This window comes from Drosophila yakuba, chromosome 2R, assembly GCF_016746365.2.
Source record: "Drosophila yakuba strain Tai18E2 chromosome 2R, Prin_Dyak_Tai18E2_2.1, whole genome shotgun sequence".
Lineage (NCBI taxonomy): Eukaryota > Metazoa > Arthropoda > Insecta > Diptera > Drosophilidae > Drosophila > Drosophila yakuba.
This window is the reverse complement of record NC_052528.2, coordinates 12,145,538-12,153,664: the sequence shown is the minus strand read 5'-3', so window position 1 is coordinate 12,153,664 and position 8,127 is coordinate 12,145,538.

Here is an 8,127-nt window from a genome sequence, read left to right as displayed (position 1 = left end):
CTCGATAAGAGGAATAAGCCATGGTAATTGCATGAGTCACAAGATCATTGTCCGCAGATTAATTTCCACTGGACAGCGATCCATCTCCAGCCAGCTCAACATTCAACACTTTCCACTTCCTTCGGTTTAATCGCAGGGCTCCGACTGATGAATTGCTGTCCACCGGCTGTCCATTGACTCATTCGACTTGATCCCGATTCTGGCTGGGATCGAGAGGTCCAAGTGACGGGACTTGGAAGATCTAGCTGCGGATAAGCCGCTGATGAATACGTTCAATGAGCGGAGAATGTGCGGCCATAGGTATTTTAATTAGGCTGCCTGCCCAACTGTATTAATATGTATGCATGCCTGCAGTGGTATGTACGAGTATACTTCTTTGTAGCTTTTTCAACCATTTTTACTTTAATTAAGCCATAATTTATCGCCAACAGCACGCGGACACGCAGGCCTGAATAAAGCAAAAGGGCCACACTCGTCGCGGTCGCCCCAACTCATCTGTATATATATATATATATATATGGCCACTTGGTTGACACCTGCCCGTGTAAATTACCCAACAAAGCGGGCCGAGTTGCTCCACGCGACACTTTTGGCCGTATGCAAAGAGCTGGCCAAGAGGTGCACAAAGCCGGGCCAACTAACTAACAAAGGACTGGGAGTGAATTAGCCAGCCCGGTGGTCTAATTAGAAACGATCTTGTCAATTAGCCAGCCAGCGAGGCAGTGGGACAGTGAGGCAGTGGGGCCACCGGGGAAAGGTAACTAAACTGAGGCCCCAACCATGTCATGTTGTCTCTGGAGTTTTTACCGAAATTGTGTTCGGGCCTGTGTTCATTTTTTACCAGTCGGTTGCATTTGGTCGCTTGATCGATGCGAATACACGGATCGGGAGAAATTATATGGCTGCCGTGGCCGTGGCGGTTGATTCAAATTTTTCAATTTCTCAAAACCCCCCGAAAAAAACCAAAGAAAAAAAAAGGCAGAAACAGTGAAACAGTGAGCAGTACATGTTGTCCAGCGTTGCGAGTTGTCCCCAGAGAAGATGCGGTGCGCAGGTGACTCTGGCCCGATTTACCTGGAATTCGACGCTTAACTAATGATGCTCATCAGGCTGCTCAATGGACCCAATCCGGCTACCGTATCGAGGGGGGCGATCTTCGATCTCCGGCGACCAGTGCGTTTCCACGGAAGATCTCCACTCCAAACCAAAAATCAATTTTCAAACCGCGCGCTTAATTACCCATTATGAAAAATTGCAGTCGTTAATGTTTTCGGTTGCCTATCAAAATGTGTTTTTCTTTTTTTGGTTTTTTGTTTTTTTTTTCCAAATAAATGAAAAGAGGAAGAGCGCTGACTGAGGATCAGCATTCACCACGATCATCGTCTTCATCATCATCCGAGGCAGCGGCGTGGAGCAGCGTTGAGCGTGTAAAATGCTTTTCCGCGTCTCCGACTCGCAGAAACCTTTGGCCCTGTTGCAAAATGCGGCAGCCACAACAACTGAAAAGGCTGAAACGGCTGAAAAGGCTAAAAAGGGGGCGGAGGGCGGCGAGCGGAAGAACAACTGTGAAACTTTGTGCACTGGAAGAACTACAGAGGTACAAAGAGCAAGTGCTGTAATCTTTGTTTATGTCTGTGCGCTTAGCTGTCTACTTAAATGTTTTAATCGAATGTAAACATTCTAAACATACAGTAAGCGGTCGTACTATTTTGTCAATGTATAATTAGCAATATTGCAAGTCTCCCCCAATTTTGGCGCAGTGCACATACCCGACTCGGCGCAGACACGGCATCTGGACCACCCAAGTTGCCAAGTTGCCGGCCTGGACTCGGACTGTACGAGTTGTGCCATTGGCGAGCGAGTGGCTATTAAGCCAGCCCCAAGCCGGGCCACTCGATGATTACTTGAAATTCAATTGCAGTCCATTAGGAGTGATTAATATGTATGCGATTCGGCGGCAGCCGCAAAAGCATCTGTGCGGAAACTAAGAGCGAGGATCGCCGGGCGAAGAGAGGCTCCGTTTTGGCAATGGTCGATGGTCGATGCGAGTCCCCGAAAAATGCACTGCACTTAAAATTATTGACACTTTGGCGATCGATGCGGCTACGTGAGGCGGCTACCGTGATGCGGCTAAGAGAGCGGTTAAGAGAGCGAAAAGGGCGGAAGAATCCAGCCGAAAGACAGGCGGGCAGACAGAAGACTGCAAACTGAAGACTGCAGACTGAAGACTGCAAACTGAAGACTGAAGACTGCAACCTGGGACCACACACGACGATCGAGGCTGTGCCACAAGCTCCTCTGGGCAACGGAAGGCGGCAACATCGACAGTAGTTTTGCGGCTCGTTTGCTGCGTTGACTCTTCGCCAAGTCGCTTGATCATGGACATGATCATCATGGTGATCATGCTCATCACGACGATGATCGTGGGGTCCGCAGAACGTCATCATCGCGAGGATCTTCCCCCTCCAGATGCGGCGCCAAATTGCAGCAAAGTAAAACAGCGTTTAGCATTGTGCTTGTAATGATCTTGGTCAGGTCCGGTGTCCACAAATCTACAGGAGAACCCAGGACCGAAGAATCGAAGAGAGATTCTTGAGCGATTCTGGGCGACTTAAGAGAAGACGAGTCCAACTCGTTCGCTGAGTTAGCGCCTTTGCAAAGGGTGTAATAATTTATGTATTTTGATTAGGCCGAAGTTTTTGTGACTGCGACGCGGGTTTTGCCTTATAATTGATAAGTGCGTTTGAGATACTTTTAATGAAGCGAATGAAACATGGTGGGCTCTCAGATACGTCTCTATCTTTCAGGGCTTTAGACACTCGGGTAATTTAATACACATTTTAATCTCTGAACGAATTTACTTAGCCGATACGTCTGAAATAGTTAGTTTGATAAACATTTTATGTGGTCTCAGGTGACGAGCTTTAAGATTCGATTCAGATATACGTTAAATCGCCTGTGGTATGATATTAAATATATTAAATACTTGTAATTTAAAAGAAAATTATATTTATCTATGAGGATCTACGTAAGCAATAGTAGTAGAAGCGCACTTAACCTTTAACCTTGCATTGGCGATTGATCAGTCTAGGTTAAGCTTAAGATTGCTTCCCAAATGACTCTCCCACTTAATTGTTTCGATCTCAATTAAAGCAATTTGCTTATCGCTCACATACGAGTATAAGGGCAGAGGCTATATCTTTCCAGCGAATTGGATGTCTTTCACCATTAATTTGACGCGGAGATCAGCTCAATTACACCACTTCTGCCTTTTATCGCACTAATTACACTGGAACACTGAACACTGAACACTGAACACTGGCACTGGCACGGCCGTGATTTGCTGGGATTGCGAGCGACTCGGGGATTTAGGGTCTTTGGAGTTGGGCCCATAAAAATCACATCAAAGTCGCGTCCGTTTCGAAAACTAGTTGCTATAAAACTGCAATTACCCGGCATGCACTAAAACGCTCAGTTCGCAGCACTCGGATTTATGGCCAACAGAAAAAGGCATTTAAGAAACAACGAAAAAAAACCAAATAGAAAATGGGGGCCCAGAGTCCAAAAAAAAACAAGAGAGAACGCTATAGTCGAGTTCCCCGACTATCTGATACCCGTTACTCAGTTAGTGGAAGGGAGAAGGAGAGTCTTAAACACAGTTTTTCGCGGTTTGTGGGCGTTAGAGTGGGCGTGGCAAAAAGTTTTTTGGCAAATCGATAGAAATTTACAAGACTAATACAAAAATGAAAAAATTTCAAAACATTTTTCAAAAGTGTGGGCGTAGCAGCTTTGGGCGGTTTGTGGGCGTTAGAGTGGGCGTGGCAAAAAGTTTTTTGGCAAATCGATAGAAATTTACAAGACCAATATAAAAATGAAAAAATATCAAAACATTTTTCAAAAGTGTGGGCGTGGCAGTTTTGGGCGGTTTATGGGCGTTAGAGTGGGCGTGGCAACATGAATCGACAAACTTGCGCTGCGTCTATGTCTCTGGAGTCTGTATGCTTAATCTCAACTTTGTAGCTTTTGTAGTTCCTGAGATCACAGCGTTCATACGGACGGACAGACAGACGGACAGACGGACAGACGGACAGACGGACAGACGGACAGACGGACAGACGGACATGGTCATATCGACTCGGCTATTGGTCCTGATCAAGAATATATATACTTTATATGGTCGGAAACCCTTCCTTCTGCCTGTTACATACTTTTCAACGAATCTAGTATACCCTTTTACTCTACGAGTAACGGGTATAAAAAGACGCGCATTAAATCTCGCCTCAGCCAACCACCCAACCAGCCACCCACTCAACCACTCACCCACTCACCCACTCGAATAGGTGGATTTTGCGAGTTGTTTTCCCTTCTTTGCCAGCGCAATTCTTCTTCGGCGAAAAGAAGCCCAGTTTTACCCTGGTGTCCAACAAAAGCTCAATTTGTACCTCAATTAAGGCGTCGCCCGTTGGCACAGTGGGGCAAAAAAGCTCCGCTGCTTGTGGCGCATTTCCGTTTCCGGCAGTCAGGAGGGTAAGGCGTACCCACCCCCCGCCCTTGCCAACCCGCCGCCCATGAGTTATGGCCAAGGTTCGTGCTCAGAGGCGCTGCACGGCGCCAGATAAAAACTGTTTGGCCGAAATGTTCCGCTGAAAACGTACTGACTCCTGAATGGAGAGATAACCAACGGCGCGGCGCGATTTTCAACACATTTGCCAGGATACATATACATACATCCTTTTTTCTGCTGCGCTGGCAGGGTGGCTTTCCTCCTAGCAAACCCCACCACGTTTCCCACCGCTTTGCCACGCTTTTCACTCGTTTTATTGCGCCAATGTTCAGGCTGCAGTTTCGCCCGCTTTTCTTCCCGTTTTCCTCGCCTTTTCGTCGTGTTTTTTGTTTGCCTTATTGAGCTTTCAGCACTTTCGCTTGGCTTTCCTCGCTGTTTGCCCTGCTTCGTTTTGGCTTTTTGGGGTGGCGCCCTGACTGAAAAGTGCAGAATCAAATAATTTACTTTCCAATTCGCGCTGAGATCACGTTTTTAATTTGAAAATTTTACAACTTGCGCGAACAATGTTTATTTTTACACAGCCACCCAAAACACGAAAAAAAAAAACAAAAAAAAAGAGGAAATGGGGTTGGGGTGTGAAAAGTGGGTTTTTGTTGGCTGTTTCGGCTGCGAGCCAAGCGAATTCAATTTCAAGTGCCGCGGATTTTACTCCCCTAATCGGAGGAATCAGCGCTGAATTTGTTTATGAAGCCCGCCGTTACCAATTAACCCGGGTGTATACGCCGCTTTTTGTGCCTTTTTGCCCACTTTGCATATGGAAAACAATTTGTACGACTGTTTGGCAACTTTTACAACAAGTTTTAAACTCTTGAGGAGGGTAGTTGAGACGTTGACATACTCTAAAGTGTTGAAAATATAATCTTAGTGTTTTAGTATTTGGGCAAACTACTATTAAATATTTAGTAGGTTTAACGCGCTAAACATTTTTTATGTTTCCATATTTTAGGTATTAAATATGTGATAAATAATTAAAAAGCAGAAATTGTATTTTGAAAAAGTGCTAAACCAACACATTCCTTGCATATATGTATACCATAATGGAAAAAGTAACAAATGCTTTATCGCCGCGCAAAGAATTTCCCTTTAATTGGCGTGTTTTCATCTCTGGCAAATATTGACTTTGCCAACGGGACGAATTCCGTGTTTGGTGTTTGCCCGGCTTGATTAATTAAAGCCCGACTTTTGGGCCACCCACAAGCCTAACACGCATGTGTACGTGAGATTTTGATATATGATTGCAGGCCCCAAAAACCTCGGCGATCCGTAATGGTGCAAACTTGGCCGGATCAGAACGAGCTTTATACGAAGATTTCGCATAACGCGGGCTTCATCGCATGATAAATGAAGGACTTCCGCAGCACTCGCTGCGGTCCGAAAGTAGCCTTATTGTTTGTCATATTCAAATGCCAAAATATTGTCATTATCGGAGAGGTTGCTTTTATGTGGTTTTTTGTGGAGCCCCCTGGTTGGGCATCATTTGTCTCCCTGGCATTGACCACCTCTGCGTTCGCGTATCTGCTGGCTAATGCATTTCTGGCCAGTTAGTCAGTCGGCCATTTACCCAGTTAGCCATGCAGTCAAACAGTCATTCAGTCAGTCAGTCAGTCAGTCATTCCCGCAGTTGCAAGGTGGCTGGTGCATTTCAATTAGGCGGAGTCTTTGGCTCGCCGGCGTCTTGACCCGCGGTTCAAATTAATAATCCGCTTCTCTTCCCTCAGCTGGCGATGTGGCTATGTGACTATGTGACGACCCACCTGGCAGCGGACACCTCAATGACATTTACATACACGAAATAATGTTCGTTGTACGCTTTTGCCATTAGGCATTAATAAGCACAAAATAATGTTAATAATGTCATCATTGCGTTGAGGACCCACCGCTGAGGTGAAAACCAGAAAGACATTCGAACATGGGTATTTCTTTTCTTTTTTGGCCGGGTAATAAACGGCAGTCCTGGCTCTCACCCGTCCACATGCATTTATTCATCATATATTAATAATATATTTATGGCCATTTGACAGTGCTCATAAACGAAGTGCTCAATTCATTTGGCTGTTTGATGGCTGCAATTACGCACTTACATCCGGGGACTCACCGCTAAAGGCGCCGCTGGGAGTTTTGTGGCTCAAGAATGGATTTTTTATTAAATATTTTCCCATTCCTTCCAGTAAGAGTAAAGTAAAGAGTAAAGAGTAAAGCTTTTGTTGGACTGAAAACTTACAATCTGACCAAATGATTGAAAATGAATTTTAAATTATTACATAATAATTAAAACTTAAAGTGCTTAGTGCTGAAATACTATAGGTACCTTAGACATTTATGATGGTGGTATTATTTACCCCGAACTACAACTGCATCTTAGAACCAAAAACGTGCTCCATTTTCATTAGATAAATTTGAATGCCCCATAGATACTCTAACGCATACTATTGCCTGTAATCATACATGGGTAGCTGCGAGTTCTGAGCCATTGATGTCGGATCGAGGCGCCCGTGTTGACCAACTCAATTAGCTGGGCATTGAGAGCAGTTAGCAGCTGAGGAGGTGCAAATCGCCGGCCAAACAAAGGCGCAAGCAGCTGGGCAATTAGCGGGCAGCGAATTGTAACCGCTCACGAAGTCCGCTTCCAAAAATCGGAATGCGGAATGCAGAGTGCGCCTAACGAAAGACAATCAATTACAATGGGCTAACAAGCGCGGCTCAAATATTTGGCCAGTGCTAAGCGCCAGCTAAGGGGAAAATGCCCCTGGCCTAAAGGGGTGCAGATACAGATGCAGTAACAAAGTTACTAAAGATACAAAGATACACAGCCACGAAGATACATACGAAGATACGTGCGCAGGCCGATCAAATGCGTTGAGTCAACAGAGCATTGACGTCTCGAGTTGAAGGAGATGATGATGATGCCAGGGCTTGAAGACTCAGCCTGCCTCTCTGGCCATGTTGGCGTTGACTTCTGCTGAAAATCCAAATCCAAATCCGAATGCGAGCGAAGTGTGTGAGCCATTTGAATGTTTGTTTAGGCTGGAGCTGAAGCTGAAACTTGGCAGCCCATAATGTGGGATACTCATGAGATACTCCTCATGCCATTGGTAGCGCCGCGGTGTAAAAGTATCCAAGTGTACAAAAATGAAAAAAAAAAATAAGAAGCGGGAGAGCCGGCCCGCGACTTGGAGCGCCTGTCTGTTGGCCATAATTGAGTGCACTTTCCACGGAACTCTGGCAGCAGCAGCAGTGATTATGAAATGCCAACAGCTCCAGCTCCAACAGCTCCAGCAACAGCTTCAGCTTCAGATTTAGTTTCACTGACAGCAAATGGCGAACATCAGGCGCTCGTAATCGTAACGTTTAAGTGCGACTGTTTCGTATTTCCATCATCTGCTTCGCCCATCGGGGAGTCGCTACATATGTAGATATATCTCGTAAATCAATTGATAAAGCGAAGCGGAAACAAGTGGCGCTGCGATGGGCCAAATAAATCTGCCCTCGCCCATTTGGATGTTTACTAGATGCCGGCATCGCGGCAATTAAGGCGACAAAACTGCAAAGTGCACCACCCAAAA